This window comes from Delphinus delphis, chromosome 16 (genome assembly GCF_949987515.2).
Source record: "Delphinus delphis chromosome 16, mDelDel1.2, whole genome shotgun sequence".
NCBI classification, from domain to species: domain Eukaryota; kingdom Metazoa; phylum Chordata; class Mammalia; order Artiodactyla; family Delphinidae; genus Delphinus; species Delphinus delphis.
The window spans coordinates 64,588,351-64,609,645 of NC_082698.1; the positions used below are offsets into that span (position 1 = coordinate 64,588,351).

At 35.1% G+C, this 21,295-nt stretch overlaps 1 protein-coding gene across 1 annotated transcript in view; it reads left to right on the forward strand.

Annotated features, from left to right (window-relative positions):
• Positions 1 to 21,295, forward strand: part of CTNNA3 (catenin alpha 3) — a 1,614,209-nt gene that overhangs the window by 509,659 nt on the left and 1,083,255 nt on the right. The window lies entirely within an intron of this gene.

Genomic DNA, 21,295 nt, shown 5'->3' on the forward strand with positions numbered 1-21,295 from the left:
TCAAATGCCACATAACTTCTAGTGAAGTGCAGAGTAGTTTAAGATCCAGAAGCCATGGTACAGGGAAGAGTATTAACACTCATTCAGGACAGTCTTCTTTCCCTTAACTTGCCATTTGACCTTGAAGAGACGGTGTGTGTATTACATGAATGTGTACCCTTCTTCACCAGAGTGAGCTTGTAGAGTCAAACTGTGTGGGTTGGATAAGATGGCTGCTTTCAGTTGTCATCTAGGATGATAAAGATGATCAGCCGAACTTGAACTGTTCACTTGATTCAGGAGAGAAATGCGATAGGCAATGGATTATCCAAGTAAAAAAGTCATTTCATAGTAATTGGCTGACATTTAACAGCTGGAATTGAATGAAAGCCCATTAAATTTATTTAATCATTATGAACTCAGTTTTGAGAAGGAAAACAGATCTGCCTTCTCTGTGTAAATCAATACAAAACTGTATCCCTTTTTTTTTTTTTTTTTTTGCGGTACGCGGGCCTCTCACTGTTATGGCCGCTCCCGTTGCGAAGCACAGGCTCCGGACGCGCAGGCTCAGCGGCCATGGCTCACGGGCCCAGCCGCTCCGCGGCATGTGGGATCTTCCTGGACCGGGGCACGAACCCGTGTCCCCTGCATCGGCAGGCGGACTCTCAACCATTGCGCCACCAGGGAAGCCCCCCTTTTTTAAAAAAAAACAAAAAAAAAAAAAACAAAAAAAAACCAAACATCTTTATTGGAGTATAATTGCTTTACGTTGTTGTGTTAGTTTCTGCTGTATAACAAAGTGAATCAGCTCTACATATACATATCCCCTCCCTCTTGTGTCTCCCTCCCACCCTCCCTATCCCACCCCTCTAGGTGGTCACAAAGCACGGAGCTGATCTCCCTGTGCTATGCGGCTGCTTCCTACTAACTATTTTACATTGGTAGTGTATATATGTCAATGCTACTCTCTCACTTCGTCCCAGCTTACCCTTCCCCCTCCCCATATCCTCAAGTCCATTCTCTATGTCTGCGTTCTTCGGAACCATTTTTTTTTAGATTCCATATATATGTGTTAGCATACGGTATTTGTTTTTCTCTTTCTGACTTAGTTCATTCTGTATGACAGTCTCTAGGTCCATCCACATCTCTACAAATGACCCAATTTTGTTCCTTTTTATGGCTGAGTAATATTCCATGGTATATATGTACCACATCTTCTTTATCCATTTGTCTGTCGATGGGCATTTAGGTTGCTTCCGTGACCTGGCTATTGTAAATAGTGCTGCAATTAACGTTGGGGTGCATGAGTCTTTTTGAATTATGGTTTTCTCGGGGCGTATGCCCAGTAGGTGGTTTGCTGTGTCGTATGGTAATTCTGTTTTTAGTTTTTTAAGGAACCTCCATACTTTTCTCCATAGTGGCTGTATCAATTTACATTCCCACCAACAGTGCAAGAGGGTTCCCTTTTCTCCACCCTCTCCAGCATTTATTGTTTGTAGATTTTTTGATGATGGCCATTCTCACTGGTGTGAGGTGATACCTCATTGTAGTTTTTTTGTTTTTGTTTTTGTTTTTGTTTTGTGGTACGCGGGCCTCTCACTGTTGTGGCCTCTCCTGTTGTGGAGCACAGGCTCCGGATGCGCAGACTCAGCGGCCATGGCTCACGGGCCTAGCCGCTCCGCGGCATGTGGGATCTTCCCGTACTGGGGCATGAACCCGTGTCCCCTGCATTGGCAGGCGGACTGTCAACCACTGTGCCACCAGGGAAGCCCCCTCATTGTAGTTTTGATTTGCATTTCTCTAATGATTCGTGGTGTTAAGCATCCTTTCATGTGTTTGTTGGCAATCTGTATATCTTCTTTGGAGAAATGTCTATTTAGGTCTTCTGGCCATTTTTGGATTGGGTTGTTTGTTTTTTGATAGTGAGGTGCATGAGCTGTTTCTATATTTTGGAGATTAATCCTTTGTCAGTTGCTTCATTTGCAAATATTTTCTCCCATTCTGAGGGTTGTCTTTTCATCTTGTTTATGGCTTCCTTTGCTGTGCAAAAGCTTTTAAGTTTCATTAGGTCCCATTTGTTCACTTTTGTTTTTATTTCCATTTTCATGTGCTGTTTCATAGTGTTAGGCCTGATCCAGATTGTTTTGTTTTTACCATGACAAATCTGTTTACCTAGAGCAAAGATGTATTTTTAGAAATACTATTTGGTTGTTTTAAAATGCCCTGATTTGTATTAGGGACATCATTACTTTCTGCCTGCCTAGGAAGCCTAACGAGGGAAGTCCTTTTACTATTTTATAATCAAGGCACATTCTAAAATGTTCTTAAAATTAAATATTATGTACCACATACCTGAAAGTATGAGTTTACTCCCCTAGAGATGGAATTAAATTTGCTGATGCTTAAAAATACCAGCATGATTGATAGACTGTTTACACTTGACCACCTGCTGATGAATTCTCTCATTCAGTACTTGTTTTCTTTTGCTATAATTATACTAAATCACACTGTAAAATAACCTACAGCTATTGAAAAATCTAGAAAGAAGAATTAACGTAACTGTCATCCCTCTAATATGTGAATTATTCTCCAAATCGTGAACTTTATTTTTCAGATATGTAGTTCCAAACCTTCTAGTAAATGTCATTAATAAGCATATTTGAGGTTCTAACAAAGGTTCATAGTCATTTAATTACCTAAACTTTATCTTTTACCATGAGTCTTTAGCTTTATTAATGAGCTTTTAAAAAAATCTCTGGTGGTGACATGTCACATGGTACAGAGAAAATTTATAGTTCAAGCAATATTTGAATGAACTCTAAGGTCCCATTTAACATTGAGATTCCCAGAGTCTACAGATTCTTCTGAGACCATGGATGCATTATTCTGTATGTTCACATCTGAAACTTCCAATCAGGAATGTATACAGGATAGAGACGCCTGACCAAATCTTAAAAAAATTCGCACTTAGTGCTTCACACATATTTCCATTTACTGATGGGTTATTTTGTAGAGATGTGTTGGAGACAGTTTGATGTTTGCATTAGTATTTGGTTTCATTCTATTTATATTGGTTTATCAGCTCAGTCTCAAATAGGCTAGAAATCTTTTATTTTCTCCTTAAATTTGAGGACTACCAAAGCTAACTTTTCAAATGAGAGAATTAATACCATAGGTCAAGTCTTTCCCTGGATAGAAAAGATAAATGGTAGCAGAAAATAGTTCCTTGTCTTTAAAAATATTATTATATATTCCTAGAGAAGCAGTACTGATTCTTATTAATTTTAATGTTTCAAATTTGTTATGAAATTACACATTTATATGTTATCTATATAGGCCAGGATTGAGAAATGCTTAGTTCATGAGAGGGGTGATGTGGCTTTCTAAGTTTTCTCTTAGGACAGGCTCCATGTTTTATTAGTTCTTTTCATTCATCTTATTACCACTATGCCTTAGATAAAGGAGGCACTCAGAAAATATTTTTGAATGAGTGAATTATAATTGAAACTATACTACATTTAAGATTTCCCGGTATGCACGATAATTAAATAACCTCAGGGCGGGGTGGGGGGAGAATGTAAAATAATTCATGCTATTTTTGAGTGATGGTGTATTTTCTTATGAGAAAGAATTACTTTTTTCTAAAGCCTTGTGATCTTCAGTTTGGGAAGATAATGCATAAAGGTTAATATCAGTGAAGTCCTTTATAATAGAGCCATAAGGGGAGGCCCTTGTAAATGTTACTCACCTGAGAGGCATCTGGGAACTCCAGTAAATCACCAGATGTCAGAGAGGAGTGGATGATAATGGGAAACTATTTAGAACATCATCAGATTAGACACCAGATAATGTGTGGTTTTGGGAACCACGACCCGCCCCAGCAGTAGAGCAAGACTCTGGTGTGCAAAATTTTTCAGCAATACATATTGGTTTAAGTAACAATTCTCTTGCATTTTTCTTTATTCCAGGCTTTTTTTTTAGTATGAAGACAGATGTCTTCTTAGATCTGCCCACTCTTGCCTGAAAGGCAGTAACTATTTCAGTAGCTCTTAGCATATTAAGAAAACTCGTGTAATTCTACCCACTTCACATTAATTTGCTCTTGTTGATTATTTGCTGTAATATGTTAAATAATTGCTCGTGAATGGGTCAAGAAAAGCAGTCATTCACCTGTTTTGATTGCTATAAATATCTTGAAGTCATCCAAATGTGCTTCCATATTATTCACAACTCTTCCAAGTCATTAATAAATATATTGAACACCTGTGCTAGCACTGATCCCTGAGGCACCTCATTATTAACCTAATTGCACAGCTTCATGATATTTCATTTAACCTTGATTTTACTACTAAACTTTTTTCAAACCAAGACATTTTCAAATTAATGACAAAACTTTACCTTTTACCCTGTGGTTGCCATGGTTTCATGATTGAATTTGCATATTAATTTTTTGAATAAAATATCACTACACATTAATTTTTCTTAAAAGTTCAAACAAGAAAATAGTTATACACTTTTGTCTCCCAGTTGTTTTCACTGACATTCTACTTGTCTATCTATTCTTCTTTTCATTGTTTGTTTTCATCAACTATTTTCAAAACGTTAAGGTGTGGAAATAATAATTCTATAATTCCATAATCATAGTATCATGATTTTGGATGCAGTTCTGTCTTTTTGTGAATACCAACTCCTCAGTGCTATTTTCTTCCTAACTGGTACCTCCATCACATTGGAGTCAGGAAAGGAAAAAGGAGATGGAATTCATTTTAGCTGACATTGCTGTTCATCAGTGAAGCCATTACAAGTGAAGAATGAGGTTTGCACCTTCTGGTTTAAATCAAGCTTATGGAGTATAGTTTTATCTAATGTTGGAGCTAGAGGGGACTCTGAAGATCACATGGTTAAATTTCCCTCATTTTTCAGATAAAGTAACAGAAGCCCCAAAGTGAATTGACCTTGACAAAGGCCACACTGATCAGAGCCAGAATTCTGCTTTTCACTCTGTCGTTCATTCCACTGCAGCCTGGCTTAGGTTTTTATCATCATTGTTTCCCACTATGGGTGGTTAAAATTTTCTGTTTCATTTATTCTGAATTTTGACAGAATTCCTTTTTAAGCCTCTTTTAGACCATCATCTACATCTCTATTTTAATTCCTATCAGTGCCTTGAATATCTAAGTTCTCAATAAATATGTATTGAATTGATGCATAAATCTAAGGGCATACTGTATATCTAGCAGATTCAAATATATATATTTAATATGTATATATATTGTTATACATATATACATACATATTAAAATTATGGCTATTTAGAGCATATTTAGTTTTTCTTTTATGTATTTCATGGATCCATATCTGTCATGAAAACAAGATCATAAGGGATAATATATATGTTAATTTCCAAAACTGATTTCTAAGTGGTTAGGCTTTAGGATGCACAGATTTATTTGAACTATCGTACTAAATAATATTGAGTTTCTCTGTGGTATTGACTGTTTGTTTCCTTTATGTAAACTTTAATAACACTTGCTTTGAGACTCTCAAATCCAACCAAATTTCCTCATAGGTATTTGAGCTATTTTGGAGAGCGTGAGGAAAAGGGCCTTTCTACAAAAACTCAAGGAAGGGAAGCCAAGGTTGTTATTGCTCTTGGTGTCCAGCTTTCCCACCTCCCAAAGGAGGCACTACCAGAAAAACTTCTGTGTTTACCCACTTTACATATTTATTTTAATTTATTTTTCATAGTAACATTTCCAAAGCATTGAAATGCTATTCACTGCTATTGGAAGGTCACCACTCAGATCAAATGCTCAGTGTTCTATCATATGGATAAGTCACTCCTTGGAAGAATTATAAACACCTTCAAGGTGCATTATGTATTTCAGGTTCATGATTCATCTGCTTTGGGGAAAAGTATTATTTCCTGGCACATGTTCAAATGCTGTAATTTAAGCCATTTATGGTAAATTATTATGCCACTGCAGCGAATGAAATTAATACAACTCCAGGAGTTATACCTAGGGAATAGTTGACTCATCTAGTCAAGATCTGGTTCAGTGTTCTTTAACATGCTAGGAAAAAGAAAATACCTATTTAAAAATTGTTGTCAAATACTGAGGAAACATATTAATACTGAGCAGGAATGTATGTTAAAAAATAATGTATAGGAGTAAGCAGAAAGGATTAAACTGCTAAATTTCTCTAGGTATTCATTTGAATATTTTGACCTAGGAAGTGTTAGATGAAATGTTATTAGAAAAAAAGAGGCAACTCTGTCTTAAAGAGAGGCTTTTTCTTCTTCTACGATCTGAATATCCAGTTTTTCCTTTTCCCTTACTCTCCTTAACTCTATTTCCTATCATAGAATCCTTTAAAAGTATTGGTGTAAATCTGTTGCTGAAAAATGTGCCATCTATAGCATACTTCTGAATCTGTTTCTCTTTCCCTTATTTCCCCCATGGTCATTTTCATGATCACCTGGGTGACCAGAATTGTCTCATTTGCACTCTTGTCAGATTCATTGCTTCCAGGAAGCCTTTGGGTGAAGCCTAGATAGTTGGTGTTGCCATAATCTTGAAGTTAGTCAAATATCACACCATAGATGAAATCTATGGTGTATACAGACCAAAGTGGCTTCCAGAGAAATGGCCTGGGCTTTTTGTGAGAGAACCATGGAGATTCTGAACTGACACCTACAGGATCCTCCAAGATAAATTATTATAGGCTTCTTAGATATATAAACTCATTTCTTGGATATCCACATATAAATTTTTACAGCTCAGATCTCTCCTTGGGGTCTTCTTGATTGGGGTTGACCCAAAGTTACATTATATTTGTAGGACTGAGCTTCAGACCTGAATGAAGATATGCGATTTTTTAAAAATGGGGTAATTGAAGTACACACTTTAGGGTTGTTGCTTAGCAGAGAAACGCCAAGAAAAAACAGAAGGTGACAGCCCTCTCCACAGCAGGTGCCCCATTCCCACCACACACATTAAACCATACACATATAATGCACACACATATACACATACACACACACCACTGAGCACCGCTGTTATGATGAGTTGCTGATGGTGTGTTACATGTTTAAGTATTTAGGATTAGAAAAAAAAAATTAAGAGCCACTAATCCAAATTTCTTACCCAACTTTATGTATGTGCTGGTAGTAATGTATTGATAGTCCCAGTTGCATCCATATATATAGTATAACAAAACTTAATGGCATGAGAAACAAGAAAAAATACATGGAGACTCCAGAACAGATATATTTTATATGAACTTGTCTTAATAATTTACTTAAATAAGATTTTTACTTGTATTTTTATATTGCACAGGTTTGTAAATTCATTTTGCTTTATTTACGAAGAAGACACCTCTGTTTTTACAAAGGTTGTACAGAATTGAAATGTAATTTACAACCTTGCCTGAGCGTAAGTCAAATCTATAAATGTAGAGGCCTTGTATTCCAAAATTTTAATTTATTAAACATGTTAGTTTTAGATATATAGTTAGTACATTAATACCCATTTATTCTTTAATTTTCAAAGAAATTTCGTGAAATAGGAGTTATACAATAATTGGGAACAGAATACAATATCTGACATATACTTTCTTGATTTTCCTTTTCTTGCATTTGATCTCTTTTCTCTGATTTTAAGGAATAACAGGGCACTAGGACTTTCAACTAAAGATGGGATTTGCATGCCAAGTGAGAATTATTATATTTTAAGTTTGTCTTTATTGCATGCTTCATAAATCTGGCAGTTGGGCTAGTGTCTAATCATATAAATACACATGAAATGTTAAATGTAAATGAATTAATATATTTTGTGGACAAAATATTATTTTTCCTTTATGAATTTTTTATGATCTATGACTGAAGTTAATCATGATTAAATTTTGGACAAGGTATGAAAACTACATTCATTTTAAACCTCAATTTGAGAGATTTTGTTCATATTTATTTCATAGTTTATTAACATGGTACCTAAAACCTACATTTTAAGTTTCAGAATTTAACTCACGTATTAACCCCCATTCTCTGAATGTAAGTAGAGGGAGACACTTAAAGAGGATCATGAAATCATGTTGAAGATATTTTCATATGGGTAAACTTGGATGTACCTGAAAAAAATAATTGTCTCTTTTTGATTTGGGGCTGGGATTGGAGGGATAGATGGGCAGCTCAGAAAGAGGAGTTTCGGCAGCTCAGAAGGAGTTGTTTAGGCTGTAAAGGAAGTGAAGGAATGAATGTTTGGAATATAGTAACCATGGTTTATGGTCTACAAGCTATACCTAGGTTAACTTTAAGGGAGAATTTAATATTAGAAAATAGTTAAGAGCCACTTAATGACAACCCATAGACTTTTGGCTTACTCTAAGAAAATACTTTTTAAAAATTCTTGAGAACTTCATTTTTAACCCTCATTAGCTCTTTTGATAATATACTTTGTTAGTGTCTTTAATCCAGCACCTGAGAATAGGTTTCTGCTGGTGGAAAATATATTGAAATGTATGTCTTTCTTTGCTTAGTGATCTTTATATCTGAAGAACAGTATATGGGAGAAGGGAGAAGGAGTGTGCTGTGTGAGTGTGTGTCTATGTGTGTGTGTCTGTAAGTTTGTTTCTATAGCTCATAAGGAAGATAAAAATTAAGGAATGGGAAATCTAAAGATGATGAGATAGTGGAAAGTGGGCATGATGCTACAAAGAAGTAAATGAGTATTCCAAAATTTAGATTATACCACTGTTGAAATAAGAATCAAAAATACTTTTAGAATAGCAATTCTATTTTATTTCCTTGTACATTTTGCTCCCTAACAAATAATGAGCCTGCTTATAACAAAAGACATATGAAATAAAATGAACAAAATAGGCTTACAAAGAGGAAATAATATAAAAAAAGAAGAAAGCCAGGATGCTCAACAGGAAGGCTAACCTGGTTACCATGTTATCAGGTGTACCCTAGCTGTGGGTTCCTGAGCGGAGATGTAAAGATAGGATGTATTACAGGGCTCTAGCATTCATTGAGGACAAAGCACAACCATATCTTCGGGGTGCCGGGGTTGGGGGGTTCCCTCGACCTAATTCTGAAATAAAATTTCTCACATGCTCTTTTAAAAAATATGTTTTATAATGTGATGAATATTTTCCTTTACAATAGTTCCAATTAAATGTAGAAGCATATTCCCAAAGTCTTTTCTTATATGGACCTGTAGTACATTTTGAGGGAAGACTGTAGTGTATGTGGAGCATATTATGCAGCAAAATAGAAAAATTGTTGAATGTTGAATAGAATGTTAAATAGAATGTTGTTGAATAGAAAAGATAAAATTGATTTCAGAGTTAGAGATGAAAACTTCAAGGGAAATGTTTCTCTCTGCTCTAAAAATAATTGAAAAATGGGATGAAATAAGTCTTCTTGCCTTAATTCTTTTTTTTTACATCTTTATTGGAGTGTAATTGCTTTACAATGGTGTGTTAGTTTCTGCTTTATAACAAAGTGAATCAGTTATACATATACATATGTTCCCATATCTCCTCCCTCTTGCGTCTCCCTCCCTCCCACCCTCCCTATCCCACCCATCCAGGTGGTCACAAAGCACCAAAGTCTGCCTCTATTATCTTTCTTTAGCTGCTCTGTTTCCCCCTATCTCAGAAAAAAAAAAATGAGGTAAACTTGATCAAGTAAATGGTAACAAGATTCACTCTACAGTGATTATATAAATGTATTCTGCATCTACTTAAAATTCAGAGTTCAGTTTCCAGTTGCATAAATTTAAGATATGGATCAATTCCACAAGGGTTTAGGCAGAAAATGAAAAGAAAAAAAATAAGACAAGAGAACCAAGTCAGTTAAAATATTTTAATTACACCCCAAATCAAAGGAAACTATGGAAAAGCCTGGGAAAGAAGAAATTTTTATGGAAGCTTATGATTTTAGATCTGGTATGAAATAAGACAATTATAAAATATCTATAATATACTGAAAAGGGTGGAAAATGAAGTTGTATTATCATAATTACCAGTTATAAATAAATCAGTTGTTCATTATTTCCATCCAAAGAACAAACTGACAACAACATCTATTCAGTGAGTGAATGATTCAGTTAATAGTTTTTCATGTCTCATTTCTGACACTTTTTGGGGAGATAAAAATACTGAAGTGATTGAAATACACTGTGCTGGAGTGACTTGGACATGATTTATTACTAAGTTACTCTTATTTATAAAAAAATTTTTAATTTTTTTTTCTCTGGAATGAAATAGCTCAAATGCTAGATGCTTCGGGGTTTGCTTTGGTAAGAACCTTACCATTTGGGAATTTCATAAGCAGTCACAGGTGAATAGTGTGGATATTTTTCACGTATTAAAAATTTATACTGGTATTCCTGAGGAGATTGGTGTGTTCTCTGGGTTACCAGAACTCTAGACAGAAGAAGGAATGTCCTTCAGTGGATTTCTTTTTGTCTTACTGTCCATTACAGTAACACATGTAAATACACCCCAGTGGATGACTTTGTATCACATAATGGTTTGGCAGAAATAATCTTATATTTTAATATATATATTTATTTTAGCAATTCTCATTAGCAAGCTTCTGGATCTTTCATAAATACACACATATAGTTACGTAAAGCCAAGTCATTGAATGTTCAAGGGATTCGTGGAAGTCCTAAAATCCAGCCACAAGCAAAGAGCTCCTTTTATGAAAAGTGTCAAAGGATCTTTTTAAAAGGGAAGCTTTGAGCTTTATCTGAATTTTTTAAAGCACTGGGATATTCAATTTATTGAAAAAAAGACTTACTTTGAAAACTAGGTTTGGTTGTCAGATCTGGAACTAAGTTAAAACAGAACCATATTGGTGCGCTAATAGAACTGCATAATATTGTATAATTGGAAAATTTATGTTGCAAGATAAATTAATATAAACTTTTCCTCTTCAAGTCTTATCACCCTTGCTCACTATGTGAGCACACATATGCAATAAGAAATTTAACAGAAATAATAAAATGTAGCCTTTCTAGTGATCACTAGCTTAAAATATTTAATTATGCAGATGTTTTAGTCCATAAATTGTCACAAGTCCTTTTGGAAGTAGATGGGGTGGGTACAAGCCTGAAAAGGAGTGGTAGAAATCATCAAAGCCTTTTATTTTAGCTAGCATTAAACCCTATGAACCTGGAATTTCCAGCCAGCAGATGGAGGTCTAATAGTATTTCTCACAGCCTCTCTGGAGACTGTCCAATTATTTGCCATAACCATTCCATCCTGCTCTTATTGCACTCAGGAATGTAAGTGTCAGTATTTCACACTAATTGTAACAGGGCCGCATAAAATGAAAAGCAACTTTTCTTTGTAAACCAACTGGAGTTTCTCAGGCTAGATTTTGCTGCTCTTTGATAGGAATTAAGGACAGTCATGAAACTTCAGAAACCCTAAAGGCTGTTGTAATTTTATAGTCATTAAAAAATTATACAAAATTTTAAAAATGGGAAAAAAATATACATCCTACATATGTAACATTTCAAAGATAATATCCAATGTACTCATACTAAGAATATTTTAGGTATTTAATATAGTAGATAGTTCCAGTCTAATGAACTCAGGTTTACGGGCTCATTTACTACAATATAGCATGGGCCACACTATAGATGACTATCTAGAGTAAAAATTTATATGTAATTTATTTTTGAAAAAGATTATTTGAATATAATATACATTTCATTTCCACATATAGGATTGTCATGGCTGCCCTTGCCATACTGCACACTCTTCATAATCCACAAGAATATTTTAGGAGACCACTAAGAAACAAGTTCTTTGGCATCCACTAAAATAGCATTCTTCATGATGAGCTCTCTTCATGTTAATATTGTTATATTCTGGAATTCTAATATTAAAATATATTCATTTTTATAAGTGGGAAGATCAGAAAACTGTGCCTTGAACTAGTTACTGAATTCACTTCAACTCTTTTGCCTCAGCTTAATGTAAGTTGCATTCTTGAGAATTTAATAAGAAATTGCCTTAAGCACCAAACAGTGAAATCCTTTGGGAATAATGGTAGTCTCATAAAGAGAGGAGTTTGTTAAGGGAAAAACATATTTAAAGAAATGAAAAGTTAATGATATTGAGCAGCTACCAGAGCAACAGTGCTCATTGCTGTATCGGATGAACTGACCACTTTACTAATATTTTTCACTTTCTAAAAGAATTGTTTGATAGAATAGAATAGAAAAGACCCTATTTATAACCTAATTCTCATTCACTTTAATATCAGTCATGTCATAACCAGTAAGTGGTGAACATTTAAATTGCACAGGCAAATATACCTCTTCTACATTTTTTCACATATTCCTGAGGTTAGAACTGCAATATAGCCTTTTTGACACACACACACTGGATTTGCATGGGGCATGTTAAAACAAAGCAAAATAAAAACATCTGACAATCCATTACACTTATTTACTTATTATTTAACAAAATTCATATGTCCTGAATTTACAATGAAATGGCTAAATTGAATACTTTTGATTGAAGGATTAAATTTAGAAGATTGTGGAAGGGGAAAATTTTTAAAAATCTTCTTTAGTATTTATACATGGAAAGAAACGGAGTAGCTAACTATCTGAGGAAAATACTAGACTCAGAAACTATCAGAGTTCTAGATTTCTAGAAGGTAATACTCATAAACATCTCAAATACCTCCCAACTTTCATTAGGAGTGGGGAGTGGATCCTGCAGGACAGGTATGAGTTGTGTGACTGGCAAACTTGAGAATACAGAGTCTCAAATGGCATTTACTTTGAGGACTTTTCAGATTTTCTTCCAGCAAAATTAATTATTCTTTCTCCATCAATCCTATAGCATCATGCATATACTTCATTTTTAGAAATATCACACTGAATTGCAATTATTTATTCACTTTTAAGCATTTGGTCACTTTATCACCTATCTTAGTCCTTGCATGTTATAGTAAAAGCTGAATAAATACTTATTTGATTGAATTGAATTAAAAATGCCAAAGTAATTGATATAATATAAAGGTTAATCCCTATAGAAAAGAACAGGCACTCAGAATAAATACCTGTGAATGAAAATTTATAACTATCAAGTGGCCACAGAGATAGCTGCAAGTTAATAGTCCAAATGATAAGCAAAATTTGATAGAGAATGTTTCTCAACCTCATTTGCACTTTTTAAATATAACAACTTTATTGACAGTTGTCTGTACTTTTTTTTTTAAGATGTTGGGGGTAGGAGTTTATTAATTCATTAGTTTATTTTTGCTGTGTTGGATCTTCGTTTCTGTGCGAGGGCTTTCTGTAGTTGTGGCAAGCGGGGGCCACTCTTCATCGCGGTGCGCGGGCCTCTTGCTATCGCGGCCTCTCGTTGGCGGAGCACGAGCTCCAGACGTGCAGGCTCAGTAGTTGTGGTTCACGGGCCCAGTTGCTCCACAGCATGTGGGATCCTCCCAGACCAGGGCTCGAACCCATGTCCCCTGCATTAGCAGGCAGATTCTCAACCGCTGCACCACCAGGGAAGCCCTGTCTGTACTTTTAAGGCAGAAATAATTCTGCTTATTTTGTTAAATTTTGATGTGTTCATGAAATATTTTACTGTAGTGAATATTAATATTGAGTAAATGTGAATTCTATTAGTGGGTCTGTTTTCTGTTACCAAAGTGATTTTGATCATGACCTTTAATCATATTCTACTTTAGTTTCTTTATTTGTGAAATGGAGCAATCAAAAGTAAAAGTTGTGTTTACTTTTTGGAATAAAAATTATGGTTAATATTTACCAAGGTTAACATAAAGACTGAAGAGGTTGTAAAAAGAAAAAGTCAGTCAATTAGTAGGCCATTTTTTCACCTGATGCCGAACAGTAATTTGACTGAGGATGTTATAATTATTAGCTTCTAAGAAATTATTTGATTTAATTCACATAATTATTTTAAATTAATAAAGTTGTCTGAATCAGTCTTCAAAATGCGTTATGAACATTTTAATGAAACAGATATAACATTTCCCACAAAGGATTAATACTATTTAACACCTCCCCGCCCCAAAGAAAAATAAAATACAGTGAATAAATAGCAATATAAAGAGAAATAGAGTTGAGGAAAAGTTGGGAAATACTTACGTCCATCTAGAAAGGCCACAAGTTTGCTGTGGCCAGAGTAAAATTTGGGTCCGAACTTTTAGGCAATCAGGACAAAAATTGAGTTTGGTGTTTCTATGCCAGACAAGCACGACTCTAACAAATACTATTGGAGTAACAAATGTACATAAATAAAAACACAGTGTTCTTTCTTCACTTCCCTCTCTTCATTTTACCCATCTGAATGCTGTTAGTCTTACATTCTATATTTCTATCTCAGTTCTCACTTTTGCCCAGAATTATCCCCAACAACTCTGCTAACTTTGATTTCATCTTCTGATTGCCGTCTGCACTTACAGGTATTCAATTTAACTTGATTTTTTTTTCTTAATATGAATGCCTTTTCTCTTTGCTGAGACTATAAGTCCCTTGAGAACGAGGACTATATCGTATACTTTTTTATATCTCTCGAAGATTCTTGCTTTCCACTTGACATATATTGGTTATCTAATAAACACATCCATTATATTGATGTCTTCAGTTGTAGCCTTAAGTGAATAGAATTTTAAGTATTTGGCTTATGAAGCCGACTTTAAATGGGCAGTTGGTAGGGGTCAGTTTGTCTGTATATCATCTGAATTTTAATTCTTGTTCCACAATTTAGAAGCTGTATGTTATCAATACATAGTCACTTTGATCATCATTTTCCTTATCTTCTTAAGGGATAACAATAGTACTTACTTTATAGGGTTATTATTAATCCTGTTAACCATATTAATGAGTATTAAATGAATTAATACAAGTAAAATGTTTAGAAAAGTAAACATTAAGTGTTAATTATTATCATTTTGTTTTAAAGTGCTTAGTACTAAGTCATTATTTCTGGAAATAATTAAACTCTGGTGGCAATTATAGAGCACAGTCAATTGTCTGCCCTCAGAAAGTGAAAGTATATGACAATAAAACTGTGTCATCATTGTAGAGAATTATGTTTATATTCAGAGTAGCTTGAAGGCATATACTTATCTGAAATCTATATTTGATTATTAAATTTAAAAGAAGTGACCCCAAACTACATGTTTTATATTACTTAAAGTATTTATCTGTTAAAAGACACTTCTTCCTATCCCTTTATGGTAGTACCAAGGTGTCATATTAGTTCACACATTTTTGTTCCATAACTGGAATCAAATGCAAGGAAAACATTAATAAGGGCTACTACCCCAGCCTTATGTTATTCTTCCAGAAAATGATGAAGTACGACAAGGGTTCATTGTGAAACAGGCATGTCTAAAATCCAACAATGGTTCAAGAAACTCAAGTTTGGAGTTTGTTAAGGAAGAACTGGCAAAGAGTTTTGAAGGATGTCCAGTACACTGATCTTAAGATTTCATCAAATCCAAAGGTGAAAAACTGTCCACCTCACAAAGATCTCAGGTTTTTCTCCAGATAGCTGAAGTTCAGAGATATTCAGTGTCTTTCCTTAGACCTCTTTGTTATAAATGTAGTCACAGGAGAGCTGGGATGGGTCTCTAGGCTCTTGTCTCAAGGCAATAATTTCCTTATTTTATAAATGAATATAAAATAACACCCATAGATAATGAATATTACAAGTGTCTTGGTCAAGAACTGCTAGAGAGGACTTTAGAAACCATATTTCCAGCTTCCGACTGCGGTGGACATGCTATTCCAGTAATTGCGTTATAGTAGAGCAGAACGAATAGGGTTGATCCAGTCTTTCACCATGTTTTCATCAGACTGTTTAGGACATTGTCTTTATGTATCTGTAATTGAAAGCAAATATATCATTGATGTAAAACAGTAAGCACAGATGGAGTATATTTAAAACACAGTTCATTTCTCAACATCAGAATCTGACTAGGTATTTATGAATTAATGTAATTACTCATGGTTAAAAGCAGCTTATATTTGGGCTATTTCAAAATGGATCTTGAAAAGAGCATTTGGTATTTAGTTTGAATCTTTTATTCTGACTTCGCAGTTTTTCTCTGGAGAAATAATAGTGATAGTTAAAGTATTTTTTATCCTTAGTATTTTCTCTTTCAGTAGAATTAATTCTGTCTATCTATTTAATATGTATTGCCATCACAAATATCTGCTTGTTTTTATGTCCCTAATGTCAATATTGGTTTTTACTGATGACATTTGATGACATAAATGTTATTGTAAATTTTAATTATTAGTCTTAAATTTTAAAATTACTTGCAGGCTATCTAATGAGAATAAATCACATTTCTTTTACCTACCTCTCGGTATATGTAGTATTTTTTGTCTTCTTCATTGTCCTTTATCACATCTTCAACCCAGATACAAGGAGCAACTTTGTTGTTCCAAATCAGAATTACTTTAGATATTTCAGTTATAATTTCTGTATGGTGGTCGTGGTGCCAGGATGAACAGATGTAATGATATTAGATTCAGGATGCTAGAGCTTCTTTCTTTGCTGGATTTATTAATTGTTTTAAATTTATAGCATATAGTTTTATCACAGTTGTAGTAGTGGCAATTTTTAGTAGAATTTTGACTTACAGAGTATTTTACTGGCTCTTGAATCCCATGTGGATTATTAAAAACTGTTTTTTACATGGATGTTACATATTCAGATAGTGTGATGGAGTAAAATGATAATGTAACTTCCCAATTATATTACCTTGGGCTTGTGCAAGTTCAGGGAGAAATAGGAGAGACTGTTAGTCCTGTGGTTTAATAAAATGCTCCTAGAGACACTAATGGAATCAACAGTAACCACTATTTTTGTTGTTGTTGTTTGTTTTGTTTTTTTTGCGGTACGCGGGCCTCTCACTGTTGTGGCCTCTCCCGTTGCGGAGCACAGGCTCCGGATGCGCAGGCTCAACGGCCATGGCTTATGGGCCCAGGTGCTCCGCGGCATGTGGGATCCTCCCAGACCGGGGCACGAACCCATGTCCCCTGCATCGGCAGGCGGACTCTCAACCACTGCACCACCAGGGAAGCCCAGTAACCACTATTTAATAATCATTTGTTAATAGCTGAAACTAAGGAAGATTTATTTGATGATGTGAATTTAAAAATAAATGTAAAAAAAATTATTTGGCCACCTGCACATAATGATAAAAACATTTGTATTACCTTCACAAGGAAAATTATATTTATTTTTAATTTAAACTATATATTATTGAATATGTTCTGAGTAACAGGACAAGCAGAATGTACATTGTTATAGAGGTTATCTTCCTGCCTCCTTTATGTAACATGCTCCTAGATCCCATATCATTTGTGTAAGTAATGATACTTCTACAAAAAATATCCCCACATAAAATCATCAAAGGAAATATTCTGCAACCTAAGCCATGTCATTGCCAGTCAACATTTTCTGACTGTAGATGATTGGTCTTTTTTCACATTGTCATTGCACTCGTTACTTTATTGACTGTCTATATAGTTTTTGCTTCAATTGACAACCTTCCCTCCATCTTTGGCCAGTTGAAGTTTATATTATGGATATCTACTTATCATGTTTTTGTCATAAGTTTATAATATGCTAGAAAAATTGGAAATGAAAATAAAACATGAGTATTTATTTATTTTTGCGGTATGCGGGCCTCTCCCATCATGGAGCACAGGCTCCGGATGTGCAGGCTCAGCAGCCATGGCTCACGGGCCCAGCCGCTCCGCAGCATGTGGGATCTTCCCGGACTGGGGCACGAACCTGTGTCCCCTGCATCGGCAGGCGGACTCTCAACCACTGCGCCACCAGGGAAGCCCTAGGAGAATTTATTATTTGAAGGATTTTTTCTTTCAAATGTTCATGCTTTTTAGGAAACAATGTATAAAACTTCAAGAAAATAACAGATATTTCTTTCCATTAAGTTGTGGACTTGGGATATTGAAGGAAATCTCTACACAGTGTGAAATAGCTTATGTAATTTTTCTGTTTAGGAATAGGAAAGTACATTCTTTTCCTCCTGTCTCCACACCCCTTATTAAAATATATGAGCCTAATTATATTGATTGTGGTCTTTGTTAACATTTGAAAATGTGCTATTGGGTGGTAGGAGCACATCCTTAGAGTCAGGAGCACTGGATTTGAATCCCCAACTCTACTATATAAGCCTTGGCAAATTATTCAGCTACCATGATTCTTATTTTCCTTTTTTTAAAATGGTGGTTATACCTGTTTCCTAAGATGGTTTGAGAATGAAATGAGGACAACACAATGCCTGTTACATCATAAATTAGTCCTTCTTCTCTCCCCACCTCCAGCTTTTCAACAGTTATATTATTATCCATGAAAGCAAGTAATAAGTGAATAACCCAGCTGATTTAAGATAGTTTTCAGAGATTTCTGTTGAAAGAGCTAGTGGGGAGCAAAATCTATAAATAACAGTTTAGGAAAACCTGACCATTTTATGTATAGTTGTCCTTTGTTGCACATTCTGCTAATCAAGAAAAATGTTCATCCAGGCTTAGCAAACTAGATTCACATTGGAATAGGAAAGCACAAGAAGAATTTTAGACTAGAATAAAAAACAATTGAATGGCTTGGCAAAAGTAAATTCATCTGAATAATATTTTGCAAAATTTAGCATGCCTTAGAGATTAGGTCCAGAGATTCTGACTCAGTAAATCTAGTATGGATCCAAGGGATTTGGGTTCATTTTGATTTCTTAATAGTAGCTTTGACGCTATGATAGGTGACAATAGTTTAAACCAATAACTAGAAAAAATGTAACTTGTCAACTTTATCCATTCGTATTATTTTAATAGTATTTTTCGTATTAGTCCAGATAAATAACTTCCCTAACTGAAACTGACTGAAAATGATCACTCTAGTGTCTATAGACCTGCTCAAAACTAGAGAGTCCTTTCTTTTATACAGTCTGAGGTAAAGACTGCACCATAGAACCTTTAAGGCCGTGTGCTGCATTATGCAACACAAGATATGTGTAAATCAGTTTACAAAAGATAAATTAGTGAGTGGTGTTTCAGATGAGAAAACAAGAAGGATTTACTTCAAGGATCCTTTATCATATAGTCCCTTAATGTATTTGAAATATTACTTGATTTATACAAAATAAAATTTCACTTAATTTTTTGGGAAGATATATATCATATAAAAGAAAATCTATAAATAGATGGGAGAAAGGAGGAAGAAATTCAAGAGTTCTCTAAGTCCTACATGGCTGAGGCACTCTTTTGCTTTAAGGTCACTGTCTTTAATAGAAAGGTAAATAATCAACTGTGGACTTTTTTAAACACCAATTTTACCCTAACTTAAAAATGTTACATATAAGCCTCTTCTCTCATAATAAAATCATTATGTAAGCCATGAGAGATCTTTACAAATAACCCATCACCGTTTGGTATATATTTTTTAAATTTTCAACTATTTCTTCCCCATTACACTTGATACTAAAATGAAGCACAATTGCTGATTGTCAGTCTACTCCACCCTTGTGGGTATGTCAGAGTTTTGAAAGCCTTGACCCTGGATCCTCTGCCTTTAGTACCTCTCTAGTTAGGGACAGCTGTGGTGAGTTGAGAAGGTAATAAAAGTAGTTGGAGGCTCTTACTTACTGCAAGACTAACATATCTGGATTTCTTACTGTATAATCAACCCATCTGGACCTTGGGACTTTTTATGTGTTACGAGGTGGTTATACCATTACCCTGACTGATAAACTGTTAAGAGCTATGCCACTGTAAGATGTTATTATGTCTACTCTAGAGATTTCTTATCCTTTTTCCTGAGGCTGAATATCTGCTGGTTCCGTTACTTTTTCCTTCATTGGCTACCGTCTACCCAGCAGAAAATCTACATCTGATTGTCTTTCTTCCAGCTTACTAATCATTCACATCAGGTACCTGTTTTCATGCTTGCAGTTTCTTTACTTCTTTTTTTTTTTTTTTTTTTTTTTTTTGCGGTACGTGGGCCTCTCACTGCTGTGGCCTCTCCCGTTGCAGAGCACAGGCTCCGGACGCGCAGGCTCAGCGGCCATGGCTCACGGGCCCAGCTGCTCCGCAGCATGTGGGATCTTCCCGGACCGGGGCACGAACCCGTGTCCCCTGCATCGGCAGGTGGACTCTCAACCACTGTGCCACCAGGGAAGCCCTTTACTTATTTTTAATGTTGAGTTTGAGAGATGATAACTGTCTTCCAGTCAGGAGCAGAGAAAAACATATATTCTTAATCTCATATACAGTGGTTTTATTTCAGAAAATATTTTTGAAAAAAAGATTCTATTTCTAAGCAGTTTGTGGAGTCATACTGATCTGATTTCAAGTCAGGATTATGTCATTTGTCTTGGATGTTAAATTTGGGCAAGTTCTCTTTCCTTCTAAAAATATAATTTATATTAAAATCTGTCTGATTTTGTGGTTTTGGGAGTAGGGATAGACTTGATAAAATGAGCTGATCAAAAATATTATTTGCTTATTAGCATATGTTTTTGCATCTGTACATCAGTTTGGATGAATTACATTTCATTTTTATTGGAAGGAGAATAGAGAAAATTATTCTCTATTAAGATAGATGTAAGAATTCATGGTTCAATAAGTACTTTTGCTGAAACAAAAAAGGAAAAAAATAAAATTACAAAGGTTTTTCCAATTAGCTCTGAATTGAATGTGTGTTCAGTTGAACATGTGTTAAACATATGTTCAGCCTCACACTGTGAATCTGTTTGATAACTCTATGCATAATCTCGATTTTGGTGATCTTTGTTTTTTTGTGTGTTTGGGGTTTTTTTTGTGCTTCTCAATTTTATTCTGGACCTTGGGGCCTATGTACATCCACTTCTTGGAAGCAACAGTTCTACTCATTTACACATGATGTGATTTGTTAAGAAATTTATGACTTGTTATACTTTCTGAATAAAGAGTTTTAATATGGGCTTCCCTGGTGGCGCAGTGGTTGAGAGTCCGCCTGCTGATGCAGGGGACACGGGTTCGTGCCCCGGTCCGGGAAGATCCCACATGCCGCGGAGCGGCTAGGCCCGTGAGCCATGGCCGCTGAGCCTGCGCATCTGAAGCCTGTGCTCCGCAACGGGAGAGGCCACAACAGCGAGAGGCCCGCGTACTGCAAAAAAAAAAAAAAAAAAAAAAAAAGAGTTTTAATGTGAGAGCCCAGAGTAGCACACAGAAAGAGTCCATTTAGCCCATATATTATACAGATAGAGGAACTGAGTTAAATTGGGGATTACTAA